Source organism: Acanthochromis polyacanthus, chromosome 21, assembly GCF_021347895.1.
Source record: "Acanthochromis polyacanthus isolate Apoly-LR-REF ecotype Palm Island chromosome 21, KAUST_Apoly_ChrSc, whole genome shotgun sequence".
In the NCBI taxonomy this organism is placed as follows: domain Eukaryota; kingdom Metazoa; phylum Chordata; class Actinopteri; family Pomacentridae; genus Acanthochromis; species Acanthochromis polyacanthus.
Genome location: NC_067133.1, coordinates 21,344,923 through 21,363,450, shown reverse-complemented (window position 1 = coordinate 21,363,450; position 18,528 = coordinate 21,344,923). Strand labels below are relative to the sequence as shown.

Sequence of the window (18,528 nt, the reverse complement as noted above, 5' to 3'; positions counted from 1 at the left end):
TGTATGATGTGCTTGAGCAGAATTAGTTTTCTAACCAATCACGTCCTGTAGATCCTGATGGACTTTCTGGCTTGCTTTGTGGTCTTGAGGAAGCCTCAGCAAACTAATTCCTCCCCTTGCACTTGAGTGGTTAAAAGAGTCATGGCACATGACATGCAGCTTTTCGTGCTTGTTTTTTTTTTCCAGACAGTTTTTAATTTGCAATTTTTACTGCACCATGAAGAGTATATTTGCCTGTTATTGAGTCATTATGTGGGGTTTATTTGTAGATACCTGTGTAACAACTCGCTCATTAGTAACTGTAGAAGTATATTGGAATTTGCATGCGTGTATGTTTGTGTGGCTGTCATCCTTGGCCACCATTTGGGTGGTCCTCATGGCTGGTTTGATGGTAATCCCTCTGTCCCATAAATCAGTGTCCGGACCCTGGCCGGGAGCTGATGCTGTGTGCCTCACTGAAATGAGGGCCTTGAGGCACTAAGCGGAGACCCCAGCGATTGCCTTGCCCTGGCCTGGCCACACGTCAGCTCTCCACACCACCTTTAAAATAACTCATCATGCATGGCTGCCTTTGGGAAATGGCCTCAGCCCCAAGTGCATACCAACAATATTGGCCATAGTAGAAATGGAGGGCACCATTGTAAATAATATCGCCAGATGATATAGTTTCATGTGTTCTCTATCGATTGCCAGGTTTTCCAAAGTTTTTGTCTTTATAGAAATCTTTCTTTCTGTAAATTACGATAGAAATGCATTTGCGATTTGTTTGTTCTCACTAGTGGCTAACCCAAAGTGACTCTGATAGCCCTCTAGAGACCTGCTCTCAGTTCAAATATACCTGTCTGACTGAAAGTGCTGAGATTAAAGTCATATTTTAGTCTTTGTTGGGCCTATCCCTCTCTCTGAGAATGAGGAGGGAGGATAAAGGTTTGTTCAAACTGTCTGGCTTGCATACAGCTCTCCACTGAGCTTTTATCTAGGGAGATTGGTTGCAGCTCTGTCCAGACCTGACTCCCTGAGAGTGCACAGTCCAGAGACCTGTGGCATTAATAAAGATAATGCTGTTTGGAATAATAACAGTCAATTCTACCCAATAGAGGAGAGCGACAACAGACACAAATGTAACGGAATACAAAAGAAACCAAGATGAAAGGCTGAAAGGTGGAGCTGTGCACCTCTCTGGCTCTTTTGTGGGAACTGATGGAACCTATATCAACATGTTCACATACAAACAGTGTTGAGTAGAACCCTATGCCAATTTTGACCCTCAGTGCCATGACACAGAAATGCAATTTGTTCTTTTGTCTGCTAAGATCACAGAGGACGAATGGTGACTTGTTTTGCCTTTCATTTCTTTCAATTTTTTTTCTCTTGCTCCCTTCCTTTTCATTCACTCTATTCTTCATTGCTTTCTGTGAGTGCAATTTAGTTTGATGAGCAGGTGGTCTTTTTTTGAATCTGACGGTGCTTTTGGCTCCCACCTCTGGCGTGTGGGGCTTTCAGTTGGAGTCAGTCATGTAGGCCAGGATTAGAAGGGTGGAGGAGGAGGAGGTCCAGTCAGCGTCTTGGTATTGGCGACCTCAACGCCCTGCAGTCAGAACCATGCAGAGTGCAGCTTGAAAGAGTTATTTTGTTGCTTAAGCTCTCAGCCGCACCCCAAATGGCTTTTGTGTGGGCCAGAGACATGCTTGGGGACAGGAGCAGAGTCCTTCAGGACTGGTGAGTCTCTGGACTCAGCAGGTAAAATACCAAAAAAGCAAAGTGTTGCCTTCTCTGCACTTTTCCACCTTGAATTTGAACAGTGGCCTGGAACAAAATAGGTGGATTAGAGCAAAGGAAAGACTTTGCTTCTCAGCACACCCACAAACACACACACCCATATACGGAGTGAGATTAAGGCCTCTGAACATCCACCCAAATCAAGAACGAGTCAAGTGTTTAATCTGATGTCACACAGGACAAAAGAGAGGAGACGGGTGGCAACGTGCTGTGTATGCATTTCCACTATAAGCTCTTTCTTCTCACTGCAAAAACTGCATCGACCAAATCGCAACCTGTTTTCACTACTTAACCTTTGATCAGGAATTTCATCACATGGTGGTAATTAGCCAACCCTGCTACTTAGAGGAATTTATGGTCCATTATATTATCTATCCAACATTCCTTTGCAATTACCGCCATGGTGATGTCTAGACAACTGATCAATATTTTGCCAACAGTGCTAAACAGGTGCGCTGCTCTGCTGTTTTCATGTTAAAGTCAACATGAGATAAGTAATTTAAAATCATAAAACAACTGTATATTTTAGAGAGTGGGATATATGTTATTGAAGATGATGTCTAATAATTTGTTGTCAGTCATCCGACTGATTAGAGTCACTCATACTAAAACTAGAGTTCTGTGTCATACCATAATACCATTTTAACATCTGATAGCACACAATTAACTTTTTAAGTAAAACATTCCCTGTGTGTGTTTGCTTGCTGAATTTTTGCAGTGTTTAACATTGTGTCAATAAATTCAACCTCAGTGGAACCTGAAAAATATTATTTTGGTGGCTGGGTATGTGTCAGTCACTGGAGATGATTGAGGCAAAATCCAATTGTTTCACCACAGAATATGGCTAACAAGAAGGCAGTGTCTGAGTGAATGATGTAGTGGTAACAACATGGTCAAAATATCAGGCTATGGTCTTTAAGGCCTGAACTGTATATCAAACTGGGAGGAGTGATTTGGTTAGACTGCTCTGTTAGCCATTCTGGGTTTGTCCCCCAAGTGTTTATCATGGAGGTTTCACAAGTGGCCACTTCTACTTGCGCTGATAAACAGCAGGGATTGGATCCAGACCCTGCTGAGTTCGAGCTGGAGCCCTGGGGCTTGTAACCACACAAACCGGGAATGTTAGTCATTTGTTTATTATTGGCGACATTTGCCTGTTCCTAATCCTTGGCTGGATTAGCCAGATTAGATGTGTTCCTCATCCTACCTTTTTCCACTGTTGCAATCCTCTGACATTTACATGAGGAGTTTTGTGTACTTTGTTAATGTGTGCATAGACAACAAGTATACACATGTGCATGCAGTGGCGTACTGTTTGGCCTGTATGTCAATGCATGGATATCTGTTTAAGTGTATGCCATTGCACATGTGTTGCTGAAGGATGTTTGTAATCAAGGGAGCTTGACTGATATCCCCTGTAACTCCGTCCTGTATAATGCTCTGTTCAAGGTCAGTAGGAAAACTCTGTTGCTGTGACTGTTATTTTATTCCATGCCAGGACATCTTGCTTTTTGGTCATGCTTGCAGCTGAGGGGAGTGTTTGGATCTAGCAATTCAGGGCTGCAGAAAGTGTTTTTTGTCATTTTTTTTCAAACGGAAACACTCCAAAAGCCCTGTAGGAACCAATTAATCAAAGAGGCTGAATGTCAGTGTGGCGTCACTGGAATCAGAAATTACTGATGTCATGAAGGAGGAGAAAGTGGTCAGAAAGTGGTGCTTATGTATCTGTTCTGTGGGTCGTGAAACTATTGGCCGAGAGTCACCTGGATCAGGGAAGGAACACAGTTAACTGACCAGAGCTAACTTGTTCAGTGTGACCTTTACAGCGCTGATCCCGAACACTACATAAATCTGTTTCCAGTTTCAAAACATGACCACGCACACATGCTCATTAACATGCCATACTCTCTCACCCACACAGTGTTTTTGTGGGTGAGAAAGTCCTGCAAATCTGCACAAACACCCTTCGCACAATTCCTACTCCTCAGTTCCTCTAACGTACATACACAGAAGCAGATACAGCAATGCTTCAAGACTGACAGATGTAGCATACAATTATCTATGTTTATGTGTGTGGGTTTGGAGGCCAAAAGGTTAAGAATAAGGGTTCATAATTTCCTGGAATACACAATTTAAACTTATCTGAGTGAGAATCTTATCTCACTGGGTAGGGCAGAGTCTACTAGACTAGATTTGTAGCGAAGTCAACTCTAGTTTCAGGTTATTTAGGGCACGTCTGCATTAAGTTACAAGTTGTCATATAAATATACAAGTCAAGATGTAGGAAAATGGAACTGGTTTTCAAGTGTAGCGATAGATCTACATAGCCAGACTAATTCTTCTCCATATGACAGAGACCTACTAAAAACTGTCTAAAGACTTTTAAAAAATATTGTGTGTTTACTATCATGTCAAAACTTGAGATTTGAAAGTCTCGTCTGAATTCAGAGTTTCTATAAATAGATTCTGATTTATTAAAATGAGCTAGACTTAAGGTTAGTTAGTCTGTGACTGATGAGATGAATCTTCAACCATTCCTCTAAATCCTCTTTTGCCCTGCAGAGAAGCTCTTTTTACTTGCTGCACATGTAAGCTCTTCAGCTGAAGCAGCTGCAGCTGAGCTTCATGGGGTGTTGGTTAATTGGCAGTTTTTGGTAAGTGCAGATATGCTTCACTATGCATATCTTCCTCATTGTCCCTTGCACTGTTTGCCTTATTCAAGTGTTCATTAATTGGCTGCACACTCACAGTTTTCTGCTTCAGCTGTCTCCTGTGATACCTGAATGTGGCCTATTTGACCCTGAGGCGCTGGGTTGAAAACCTTGTATTGTGGAGCTTCAGCCAATGGCCATTAGTCATCTTTTTCGGTCTAAACTCAATCTTTTTTGTGCCTCCTGTGTCTGTGCTTAATATGAGGTTTGAAGGTGATCTTTCTTTCACTGGAGCAGTTTTGGGCCTCTGAAAGCAAAATCCACTCCATTTCAACACCTTTCCATAATTTTTACCTAGTCTGTGTTTGTGTGAGTGTCCATCAGCCACAGTCAGGCATTTCTGTCAACATGGTAGCATGGCTGCCTCCTCAGCCCCAAAGAAAGGCCTCAGATTTGGGCTCTAGAGGGCCATGTCTAGCCCAGCTAATAGAACTGGCCATGCATTCTCCGTTCTCACTAGCCACTTCCAACTGGGCTGCATCAGCAGTACTCAAAGACCTAAGAGTACTGTGATCCCACCATGGGGTGTATAGCTGTGGCTCCGGCTGCATTACACTTTAATACCCTTCCCTTTTAACCACAATGGGAAACATGTGCTTACTCTGTGTAGGGTACAGGCCCACCATGGGAGAGGCTGTTTACCCTCACTCTAAAACTAACATTTCACAGCCCTTGTGACCACTCCTGGTCACTACTTGTGCTGGGTTAAAAAAGTGATAGAAGATCATTTGATGACATTTTTGTTTAATACTACATGATTCATCACCACTACTACTTCTGAGTAAAACTTTCTCCTTACTTGGCACCTTGTAAAAATTGACACACAAATCAGTTGTTTCCAGAGTATCTTCATCAAAGAAAGACGGTTGGGCTGTCTCTTATCTTATTAAAGGGCTGCTTGATGTAACTTTATTGTCCCTTTAACTTTCCATTACAAAGGCAGGTCAGCCTATTAGACTGATAATTGCAGCTCCTTGTTTCAAATAGAATGCACCAGGTTGGATTTTTCCAGATGTGGGGAGTATATGTAAGTGTAGATTTTTATCACCTCATATAGAAATGTAAAGTCAATTTTATGTTACGTTTTGTTACAGTTTCAGTGGTGAGACAGTTGTTTCTGTGCCGAAAGGGAACTACAACACAGAGATGCAGTGGTGAAAAACGGGAACAATCGGCCATTTGCAAAGCTAGAGAAGAGGAAATGCACTCCAGATGAAGACACTACGTTGTGGTTCATTTTATTGTTGTGTGTGTGTGTGTGTGTGTGTGTGTGTGTGCCCGCCCATGTTTTTGCTATATTGTGGGGACCAAATGTCCCCACAACTGTAGCAAAACCGAAAACTATGTCACTTGTGGGGACCTCATTTTGGTCCCCACAAGTTTAAACAGTGTTTTCTTGGCCATGTTGTTGTTACTGAAAAAAGTAAAAGTGCAAAAACGTTTCTTTAGGGTTAGCCATTGTTTTGGTTAGGTGTGGGGTTTGGTTAAGGTTAGGGTTAGAGTAAGGGTAGGGGTTAGATATGAATGGGAGTCAATGGTAAGTCCCCACAAGGATAGGAATACACTGCTGTGTGTGTGTGTGTGTGTGTGTGTGTGTGTGTGTGTGTGTGTGTGTGTGTGTGTGTGTGTGTGTGTGTGTGTGTGTGTGTGTGTGTGTGTGTGTGTGTGTGTGTGTGTGTGTTTTGTGAGGAGTATATACCATAGGACTAACCATATATCTCATCACAGCCCTTTCCTTTTCAGTAATTAATCAAAAATACAACTTTTCTGATCTGTTGATCTATACCTTGATTGGCCGTTTTGGCTCTATTCAGAGAAATATAACGGATACCACCGAACGTTATCAGAGTCCGTATTGCCCATTTTGACTGAACAACATCTATAATGCACTTAATTTCCCATTCTATAAATTAGATAACATCTGCAAATCCTTAGATTTAAGAGTCTGTAAATAGCAGATACTACTGACTGACACTGGTTCGGCATTGTTTCAACATCAGTGTGCACATATTTGAGGCCTGCTTGTCAATTTTTCAAAAGACTTTTCTGTATTGGTATGTGGTATGTGTGTGCTAATGACTCAGCCACTGAGTCGCCTCTGCAATGTTATACTGCATTTGTTGCCCTGCTTTTTACAAGAACAGGTTTTTATATAGCAGGTTCCAGCATTGCCTTCATTTGTTCTACATTTACAAAACTGATATATAGCATTAACATAGAAAAACAAAACATTTAGTCATTTCTTGCTTTCTAACTGTTCTTATTCTTCAAATACCTAGGTGCGATTGAAGACACCAAAATGGCCTAATAAACTACTATGTCAAGCATGTTTCAAGTCTCTGAAAGCTTTTATACTAAAAGGAATGGAAACAAAGCTTTGGCTGGCTGGAGTTTTGCAAATATCCATACTAGATATTCTTTGGAAAATATTTGCCACTTCTGTTTGGTATTCACATTTTTGTCTTTCTTTATCTAGAGCATGTAAAACTAAAAGAACAATACGTTCTTGTGCACGGTATGCTACATCAGTTTATGTTGAGTCCAGTCTAAGGCCCTAGTGAGCAGTTCCCAACTTCTGGCTCGTGGCAGTGTGATTGAATCAGATCCTGGACCTCACAGGTGTGGCAGGTGATCTGAGGGATGAATGAGCTCTTCCTGGAGTAACAGTAGCCCCAATCAGCTTCCCATGTTGCCTTGCCCCAATCTGCCCTTTCCTGTCACTTTATCTGGGCATTCAGTGCAATCTAACCCAGGGCACAGTACCTCTGCTTCACTGTTCTCTGTGCTTCTCAGGTGACTTGTGATGATGATTATGAAGAGAGAATGACCCACTTGAGATGAACTTGAGTTGGACTGACTGACAGAGTCCTGACACCACAATCTAGGCACAACCATCTCAGCTTCCTGCCACCCACAACTTCCCACCCTCTGACCTTTATCGCACCAAGGGCAACAGGATCACCGGCAAACAGACAATGAGCTACGCAGTAGCTCTGTTAAGGATTTTGTTTATTATAATGAACACTAACACAGCAGTTGGTGTTTTTGTATTCTCAATAGTGGAGAAATTCAGGTTTCTTTAAAAAACATTTGCTCGTTGCTTGGGCCAGTGGGACATGCTGATGTAGTTGAAAGGTTTTCTAATTACCAGTGTGGAGCCTTAACTTAGATCCTGTAGGGACAGATTGTACTTCCCTCAGCTGTCTGGGTTTGATTAAGACAACCAATCCACTAGGAGCCAGCCAACCAGCTTCTTTTACAGTGTGAGTTGAATGAATTGGAGCAAAAACTGTACTGTAAATAGTTAGCCACAAATCTGATTATCGATGCTAAAATGTACAGAAATAGTAAAAGTATTCAGCAGCCTGGAAAGGAGCACTACAGCCTGCAAGTATTTGCATAGTCATTGTGTTTAATCACTCTGCTACTCTGTGCTTTTATAACTATCCATGTACCTACTTGTCTTAGATTAGCAATTCTTTTTTGTCGATAGAGTTAGTAAGGGCGAGTTTCTTTTTACCTTGTTGACATGTTTCTACTACGTCTGCAGTCTTCCTTAGAGTACTTTTATGGATGGCCTCAACTTCAGTCTGAGCAACATGCAGTATTCTAACCAGCAATTCCAGATAGCCATAGCTAACTAAACTCATCATCAAGATGTTATTTATGAATGCACTGAGGAAGACTGCAGACATAGTCAAAACAGTCAAAACATGTCAGCTAACTTTGTCAGCAAAAAAGAATTGCTAATCTAAGTAAACGACAAAAATGAACATAATCTACTTATTTATCTGCTAACTCAGTCACTCAGAGGAATAATTGAGTTTGACAAGAGTAAAATCACTGACCCACACAATTTAAACAACAATTTCAGCAAAAGAAAGTACTGTAATTTCCCAGTTTTAAATACATTAGTGCATGGTAATATGAATAGGATTTGAATCATTTGTGAATCATCTGTCATTTGCATACCTACCAAACACACTATAAACATGTTTCCACATGTGCTCATTCCATAGCAGAGCTGCCAAACAGCAGTTGAACGCTGCTGAAAGCCCTCTATGATTTTCCTTGACAAAGAAATTGTTTTGTTGTGTTGTATTTCCCCGGAAGCCTTAGCTACACGCATTTTAGTGTGGAATATGTTCTTTATACATGCGGTATGTAATGTACTGAATCCTGCAAGTTTATGTGTCGTCTTGGTGTGTGCGTACATTCATGAAGACAGAGGGGTTTGTGGGGCAAAGTCTTATTAAGTTGGGCGTTATGTGTGTATGTGTGTGTACATGCATGCACACTCGTGTGTGCTGTGTAGACGTGAGCCCCGAGCGTTAAATATGTGTGTAGACTTGCAGACCTCAGCTCAGCTCTGAGATGTAATCTGATTTGCAGAAAGGAACGGGTCGTTTCACATGACTGGTTTAAAGGACCACTGGCGTAAGGTTGTGCCAGTGTCCCTGACTGGTTTGGGCATGTGTGTGTGTGTCTGAGTGGATATATGCAAGTGTGCTTGCATGCTTGTGTATATACGCCCCTAAGTATTTATTTGTTTCCACATAGTGCAATGCAGAAATATGAGCATTTGTTGTTGTAGGCTCCTACACAGTAGAAGTAAAAAGGTGTTGAAGTTTGCAATGCGGATGAACAAACTGGGCTGCCGCATGTACTCCGTTGTCCTTGGTTTTAAAATGTGTTTTATTTCGTAAAGATAACATGAAATAAGGCCACTACTAATTAACAATCTGTCACATCTGGAAAAGAGTACAACTCTGGTTTAGACTTATGCTGGTTTTGTTTGCAACTTTCTGCTTGCACGTCTCTTATAGTCAAAGCTTTATTTTGAACTAATGGACCATCAGAAATTATATCAAATAATTGAAATCATCCTATAGCCTTAGCCCACTTAAGAGGACTGGTAGGATTAAATCCCCTTAAAGCTCTGCCTCTGAATCCTCCATGACTTTTTTTTTTAAACATTGTTTGTAGATGCTTTTTGCGGTGGAGATTCTTGGTTGGGTTTTTTTTTTTTTTTGTGCTGGATGTGGTCCATCATGTGACTTTCATTGGAACGTGGCTAGAGGAGACGACAACAGTAAAAGCAAGTGAGCATGCATGAGCGTGTGTTTGTGTGTCATCTGGCCTGGTTAATAAATAGTGTTTGTTTTCCATCTGGGGGTCATCATTTGTGGTCATGACCAACTTAAGTGGAGGAGAGGAGGCCTAAAAATGATGATATTTGCACCTTTGCGTGTGCTTATGGGTCTTGCCGTGTGCATGCTTGTTTACATGTTAGCATGTACTGATGTTTTGAGTGAGCTATGTGTAACGTTTACGGAAACATTTATTACCGACTGTCATACTGTCCCTGAATGCATCATACCTGTATGTACACATGCGCACAGAGCAGTACCTCAGTAATGCCTGTGTAATAGAGATGATCAGTCTGTTTTGCCTGTATGACACACAGCAACATGTGCAGTAAAGTTACAACACTCCAACCAGCCATCTCTCATTACTTGTGTCCGTGCACACACCACACTATGATCATGCTTCTCTGTTCTGAGAAGTTCAAGAGTGTGGGCTTGGTGTTTGACTGTGTGTTTTTTCTCCTGTGTGGAGGGCGGGACGATGCAGCAAGCAGGAAGGTCTGATCCCATCAGGCATGTCAGCAGGGGCAGTTTTTCATAAGGTAGTAATCTCATCACACAAAGGGTGTCCAATATTAGAGAGAGCCCCTACCCATGAGTTAATCAAGACCTGACCAACCCTTCTCTTGGCTCACCAACTCTCTACACATTACATCATCTCAAGGCTTAGCCTAGCCACATGCAACTCCAGCCCACTGTTGTACCTGATAACTCACTTAGCGCAGTATGATAGCTAGAAAAAAAAAACGAAATATAAGAAAGGATATAAAAGAAATTGGACCAGCGCACAACTACCTATGGTGCCTAGTGCCAGAGAAAGGTATTTTAAAAGGGAGAGGAAAGAAAGAATCATTTTACCATGTCCTCCAGAAACTCTGGGAACCAATTTGCCAGTATTCAGTTTCTCTCCCCACCGTCCTGTTATTGCTGTTTTCCCCTCAACTCTTGGAGCCTTCATCCTGAAAGGAGGTTTTTTAGTTCAGGCTTTGTGTCTCTCGGAAACAGTGCATTTGTTCCCAAGGTAACAGGTCTGGGACAGTGAAACTCAAAAGCAGAGAGCACCTTTGTCTGTGAACAGATGAAGAGGGGCTTGAGCTGTCATTGGTCCAGAGAGTGCAGCTTCAGTCCTTAACATGTCTGCATCTACAAACATGAAACTGTCTTGGTCCAGTATCTCTCTGAACCCATTGACCTCATACAATAAAACCAGCACACCAAATAATTTTTAAATGGTACAATGGAAAAGCCACTTTGACTACCTCCATCCTCTTAAACTCCCAGGTTTTGCAAAGTTCCTTTGAAACCTGAGATTTACATAAAACAAAGTTGATTAACTAAGTGGCCAATATAGGTTTGACTTTTTTAATGTACTGTGAAGATACTTCAGAAGGTCTGAATTGCACAATTTTTCTGAAAAAAAATACACATGTTGTGTTGCAAGACTGTAATGTGACAGAAATGTTGTCAGGGCAGTTGAGCGTTAACTCAATAAGGCCCATTAAAATGATATGTCTGGAGCCAGAAACATGAAAGCTTTAATTTTCATCAATGTCCTTAGGCTGAGGACAATAGCAGAAATGTCTACAGTGTACTAAAAGTTGAAAGATAACCTCCATGTAATTATTTGCAAAGACATGACACAGCACAAGTCTGAATTTCTTCAACAAGAAAACAAGAAAAACCAACGGAGAAAGACAGACAAATGTATGTCTGTTACTGTCATCTGTGATAGCTGTAATACCTTTATTACATCAATCAAAACCATTACTTTCCACTTGTAGTGCAACCAGAGCAAATGTAGTTAAAACCATTGCACAATAGCAGTTATTATCACACATTTACATATTTCTATGCATATATGTTTGCGTTGTATTCATGTCAACTGTGTAAATGAATGGGCAAATTGAATGTCCATCAGTCAGTCAGTCAGTTGCATCCGACGGAATGGGTGACGTGAATAAAGTTCTTCATCCAGCTCGTTCTGTCCAGCATTGCAGTCAAAAGTTCTTTGCCTTCCAGACCAATATCTTCTTCTAGAACCTTCCCTAATGTTGTGCTAGGCCTTCCAACGATTTTGACAGCATCAGGTTTCCATAACAGTACTCGACTAGCTGCTTCATTGTGTCTTACCACATGTCCAGATGGGGCTAGTCTACGTTCCGTAATGATGGTTGACGAATGTGTATGTGGAACATATAGCAACTTGTTGGTGAGATGCGATTTCCAGACGTTTTGTACCATCCGTAGCTTCCTGGTGTAAGTCCGGTCAATTCTTATTGAGAGAGTCTTTGATAGTGACCAGGAGTCAAATTCATAGAGTAAGATGGATTCCACTGATGCCTTGAGTACTCTCATTTTGATTGTTGTTTTAATAGGATATATCCATACTTTTGACAGAGAGTTTGCTCCCCGAGCTTTACCAACAAGATATCCATTAAAATGTTTTACAAACGAGTGCCAATAAATCCAAACTTAATATCCTTAAAGCCAGATATTAGGCAGCTACCCGATAAAGGTCAGTGATTAAATTGGTGCAAAAATGTATTCAGTGATAAGAGCTGTGGGTATCCCTCATACTCACAATGATCATTTATTAAAATGTAACGTTTTTAAATGTAATATGGGGTTAGAATCTATCAGGGATGCAGTTTGTGAGAGAACAGCACCAACGTGGCACAAGCAAATAGATGTTACCCTCACCGTCTTATTATGTTTAAATAAAGAACATTATTGTAAAATCTATTCATTATCTGAATGAATCACTATAACTAATAGGAAAAGACAGCAATTCTGTGTCTGAACAGAACTCTAGATTTTTATGAGAGTGATGAAATTTTTGTCACTTCGTCATTTTCTTTTTCATATGTAAGGATCGTGTTTAAGTTTTATTAAGTTAGGCAATAAGTTTCTCAGTTATGTTAAGTCGATTTAGAGCAACAACGAGGTGAATGAAGAAAAAAAACAAATTAGAGGAAAGTTGGAATTTACAAATGATTTTGTGATTGTAAACACTACATAATAATCTTGTCATATCTCTAAAAGCATTGGAACATTTGCTTTCTTATTGCACCATGCAGGCAGTCTCTTAATGCAGGTTTGGGCAGAGCTGGAGCAGATAAAACTTGATTCTTCTGTTTTTCCTTTTTTCTCTTTTATGTTCACTCTTTAAAGAGCCTCCCACTAAATCATTTTATTTCCCCATCCTCTATCTTTTTCAGATTTTCTCCAGTGAGCAGCAAGAAGAGGCTGACTAATGGAAACATGATCTCAAGAGATTCAACAGGTAGAGATGACTTTGGTTTTTGTTTGATCTTGATTCTGTGGAATATGTGATCACACACAGCACAGTCTAATGACAGTTGCTATAAACAACCAGAATATGTTAACGTTCACTGATCAAACAGAGGTAGCAGTGGCAGTTCACAAAAATGAGACATGATCAAGGTGGTGGCACTGGATTTTTGCCCATATTGTTGCTTTTTTTTATTTGGTAACCCAAGTCATGACAGTACAGTAAAGAATGCAGTGGCACAGAGATATCACTTCAAACACAGCTTCTCTTGGGAGCCTCAGATCCTTTCATTGGCACTGAATGAAGATATGCTTTGATGGCCCACCACAGAGTTGTAACCTTCAAAGAAACCCGTTGACGGGATTGTGCGGGGCCGCCAGCAGGCTGAATGAACGCCACTGTAAAAGTGCACCTCTCAGGGTAGTCGTGGGTGTTCCCAGTGGAGGTCAAACATGCTTGACCCCAGCAGGAGTAGTCATTTTCTATAGATTTTAGGCTTGCGTTTATCTTCTTTTCTTTCCTTCTACTTGGTCCTTTTACTAAATGACGGGGAGCTGTGTGCGGATGGCAGGGTGCCAGCAGACAGGTACAGTAGATGTGGTGATGAGGGAGTGTGATAGAGGCTGGCCTCAGTTGCATCCCCAGGCAAAGAAAGACATACACAGGCAGCCTGAAAATCAGAGGCAGGTTGGGGCCTGGTTTTGTATGCTGATGCTGCTCTGCTGGCTCTGCTCCAAGGTGAGGCATAGGCGAGAAACGTGGGAAGGGAAATTCCAGAATGGAGGCCAAAAGAAAAGATACAGAAAACATACAACCAAAATTGAGGATAGATTATAGCATAGAGTGTTAACAAAAAAACAAGACAGTGTTTGTAGCTTATGCTCCAGGAAACAAACTCAAAAGAGATGATGACATGTGAAGCCCTGAGGAGAGAGAGGGAAGCGCAGGAGGAGAGATATGAAGAAACAGTGCGAGTGAGGCCACATCCTGTATGCTGGTGGAACGTGACTCCACACAGGTAAACCAACTCAGAGGTGCAGACAGGCAGAAAGAAGATGAGAAACATTGATGAATGACTACTTGTCCTCTGACATGTTCCTTCCCCGGGGAAAGAACAGTCAGGACAGGCCGGTCCCGCCACTTTACTGCCATGACAACTGCAGGGTTGAGTGGATGTTGTGTGGGGGTGGACAATGTGATGTCATTTTGTGGGAGGCTGTATGAGCAAGTGCAGGTAAAGTCCCAGTTGTCAGTATGCCACCTACCTGCATTACCTCACCTTCTGACATTGAAAAGCTGATTTTGTAGACTGATTTACACCGATCTCAGAAAACAACAACTTATTCATCCAGTTGTTCTACTGAGTCAGTCAGTTTTCTCATCTTCTTTCACAGTTGTTATCATGTTATACTATGAATAAAATTTGTAGTTTGTATGTTCAATCTTGTGAAACAAAACTTTCCTCTTAAACAGACCGCTGTTTCTCTGCCGTGATTAAAGGGTGACATCGTATTTGTGGTACTGAATTGAAAAACAGTATGTTGTAGATGCACAGTAAGTCGGTCTGGCAATTTGTATCCACAAAGCTGGAAGCAAAACAATCTAGACTTTGCCAGCACTCATATTTTGATCATTTCAGCTGTGGATGAGAATCTGGGTAGTTCATCTGCAACTTCTTGATGCCATTTTGTATCCTGAAGCCCTTTTTTGTGTGGAAAGTGTATAAAAGCAGCCAAATCCGTCATGCTATATAAATCACAAGCACGCAAGTTTGTGTTGATGAGCTTTGGGGTTTTATAAATCTGTGATTACTTTAAATATCTCATTAAACATTTACTCAACATTAAAAACAAAAAAAAATGTTCCCAGAAAAAGATTATACACCCTTAATTTTCTTTATTATGGGTATGAGAAATGTGTCAGTGTTCAAGCAAGTGTTTTTTGGCCCCAGTCAATCATTAGTTTGTGTATTATGTTTCCAGGATCACACCAAATCCCAGTTTGGATGGTGGACCAGCATCCTCCACAGCAGATGTTTGTTCCTGGCATGGCTGCTGACAGTATGAGCTCCAGCCCTGACAATCTAGCTCTCAGGATCCAGCCAGCAGCTTGAACTTGGAGGAGCTGTGACATAAAGTCAGCAGGACAGCAAAGCATATTCCACGGCTCAGGCATCATGGAATATATCAGTCAACCTCTTCTGGAGTGTACTCAGGAGAGGAGTTAACTTGATGAATGTGCATTTACTGTAGCTACTATGACGATCTACATATTGTTTGACTATTTTATAAATTGAAACTGAATTAGTATTTTCCTGTGCATACATCTGCTCTTGCTTTTCAGTATTTACTGACACTGTTGCTCATACATTGTAGTTGTGATATTTACTGTGTTATTCTAAATACATCATCAGCAATTTTTTAGATTTCATTTTTGGACTATTTTTTTACTGCTTTGAAGGTTACATCACTGCTTAACTTTTCAGGTTGATCTAATGAGGATACATATCTGCTACGCATGTGATCAAAATGCCTCAGAAAAATTACTCTGCCAAGGCAGTGGAACTTTTCAAAGAAGCCATTGTTATCAAGGTCTTGATGAATGTAAAACAAAAACTCATTTAACGACAACGCATTTTGTTTTGACACATTGGCAGCGTGTCTTAATTCTGGTTCATAATCCTGTCAAGTTGTCAACTCTCATCATGATTTATTGCTATAACATTTGTGTTGTGTCTGTGAAACCTTGTTAGCAGAAATAAAGAGGTGCATCCAAGCTGCTGTCTGTTTGTTTTATCATTGCACCTGCAGCTCTGTGAGATGAGTAACCGATAAGATGGTTTCATGATGTTATCTGTGTCAACTGTTACTGTTCGTCATGCTGGTTTCATTACTAGTTAGTTACTATGTGCCAGTCTGGTATTAGGGGATTAGGTAGAGTTGTATCACTCTTTTCTTTTTCTTTCAGGTTTAGACAGTGAATAAAAGTGAAGTGAAAATGGAAAACCATGACATTTAAATGCTGATAAATTGAAATATTTCAGGAAATCATAAGGTTTCACTTGACTAATACAATGTGAATAATGACAATTTTCAAGAGATTAAAAAAATATTGTGGAAAAATCTAATTCATTATGACTACAAGCACTTTTGTAGTATTAACACATGACATCATAGAAATTAGCATGTCTGCTGAGTACAGATTCTCTGAACTATGTGTGTATGATAATGAGAGAAGTATATAATGTCACAGTCCAGGTCAGCATGGGTCAAGCTGCAGGGAGTTTTTTTTTAACCTTTTGTAGATAAAATCCCCACTACTATTCCGCAGAAAGACATTCTGTATAAGACAAATAGTTATATTCTTCTCAGTTAGTGTGAGTAAGTTTAGCAATTCAGCAGTGACTTCCCATTCAACTGTCGCTTACTGTCAGTTTCCTCTGTGATTTAATAAGGTTTGGCTCAGGATGAGTGGGAGCTATGGGCCTTGTCTTGGGATTGGACATGGGGTGCAGGACTGCAGAATAGTGGAGTTGCTAAGGGTGTAATTATTCCTTTAGGGGTTGCTTATTGTTGTCTTTCTCTCTACAATAAAACAAAGCCGACCAGGCTAGGTTCCATTGCAGTTTGTTCAGGCTTTTCTTCTGGTGCTTGACAATGTTTCTGAGAAGTTGTTGAAAGCATCATAGGGATTATATTAAGAATCAGATTTGAGGAGGACCAGCTCATTGCCATCTGAAAAAAAGAAGAGGGGGGAGTGAAGGCCCCGGTGCTGATGTTTTGGAAGTTGAGCTTCATGACATCTTTATGGCCCTACTTATGGTCAACAACATTAGCATGTCCACAATGCACTTCTCTGCTTGTCTGCTAACCACGCACCCCTCTTGTTTTTTCTCCCCTCCTTTGTCTCTCACACATACACATATACACAACTTGGGGGGGCCTCTCTGCAGCTCTCAATTCACTGCACTTCTATAGCCCTGAATGGACTGGCTCAACAAAAGGTGACATAATTTTCTCAGGGTTTGATTGGGCCTCTCCATGCCACAGGATGACATCATGCAACCCCCTCCATGCAACACATCACCACCACCACCATCACACAGCCAGCCACCCCACCCCCCTCCCTCCTCTTGGATGCTGTTGCCAAGACGACAAAGCTAGGCCCATGGTGTTGGGCTAGACTTGGCAGTATATTGCAGCTTGGCAATCCATAATGAACTCAGGCAGCATTGATCTTGTATTTAAGATAATAAGGGGAAGACATGAAGAAGAGGAGGGATGTGGAACAGTGTCTTGGATGTAGTGATGGGTTCCTTTTTCATTTGACCTCTTATCTACATCTCTAGATATTAAACAAGTCTAAAATAAGGGGGCAATTATTGGGGTGGTCCACATTTCATTGTACTAAAACATCAAGTAGGCTGCACAGTGGGGTAGTGGTTAGCATTCTCACCTTGCAGCAAGAAGATCCTGGGCCTGGGATCTTTCTGCATGGAGTTTGCATGTTTTCTCTGTGCATGCGTGGGTTTTCTCTGGGTACTCCGGCTTCCTCCCACAGTCCAAAAATATGCTGAGGTTAATTGATAATTCTAAATTGTCTGTAGGTGTGAATGTGAGTGTGATTGTTTGTTTGTATATGTAGCCCTGCGACAGATTGGCGACCTGTCCAGGGTGTCCCCTGCCCTCGCCCGAGTCGGCTGGGATAGGCTCCAACACCCCCCGCGACCCTAGTGAGGATAAAGCAGTGTATAGAGAATGGATGGATGGATGGATGAAACATCAAGTAAAAAATCCTGAGTTCTACCACAATATCAGAGCCAGAAGATCAGTCTGTGTCCAGTGGCTGCCTAGCTTAGCTCAGTACAACCTGTGACCCTGACTAATAAATGCCACTTTTCACACTGGTGTGCATCCAAGTCTATTACAGGCCCTGTGCAGCAGAGTATCACACACATACAAATGGCCATTTCCACCCGGAATTGTCATTAATGAGGATAATTTGAAGTGAGGTTGACGTCCAGCCCAGAGCCAAACCTTGTTGGTTCCAAACACTCCTGCAGCATGGATGCCTTTGAGCACACTCCAAACCATTTCCTCAAATTGGAGCCGTGTCCAAAGAAAAAATGACACAATTACCACTTGGTCTTGGAGGAGGTCCATGCTTCATGTTAAACGTTGCATATTGCATTAAAGTCATGTGTGACACATGCTCGTGCTTGTGCTGGTACATAATGGTTTAAATGGTCAACATAAGATAACTTTCTCCTTATGCTCTTCCCATTCAGCTTTCCGTCTTTATCTTATCCATCATGCCAAGTCCCTTACCCACTTTAAAGTGCCCCTCTCTTCAGTTTTCATGCTTTCCCTTTCTTGCCATTCCCTGTGGTGTGATGTGATTAACTGTGGTGTACTGGGTAAGCCACTCCTTGGACTTCCTTGGAAGAAAGCATAGCTTTAGTGGGTTTTTGAGCTTGGATGAACGCTGACTGGGTATCGGTTACCTCTGGCATGCTGAGGATGCGTGGGCTCCCTGTGACCATGACGTCGATCCACTCAGCTTTGCTTGCACAGGAGAAATGGTGGGAATCTGCTACTTT

General features: G+C 41.4%; 1 long non-coding RNA gene across 1 annotated transcript in view; it reads left to right on the top strand.

Moving 5' to 3' along the window:
- Positions 1-15,704, top strand: part of LOC110966696 (uncharacterized) — a 52,039-nt gene extending 36,335 nt beyond the window's left edge. The window contains exons 3-4 of the long non-coding RNA XR_002596758.2: positions 12,856-12,920; positions 14,912-15,704. This is a non-coding gene — a long non-coding RNA (uncharacterized LOC110966696). The remainder of the gene's footprint in view (positions 1-12,855; positions 12,921-14,911) is intronic.
- Positions 15,705-18,528: the final 2,824 nt, after the last annotated feature.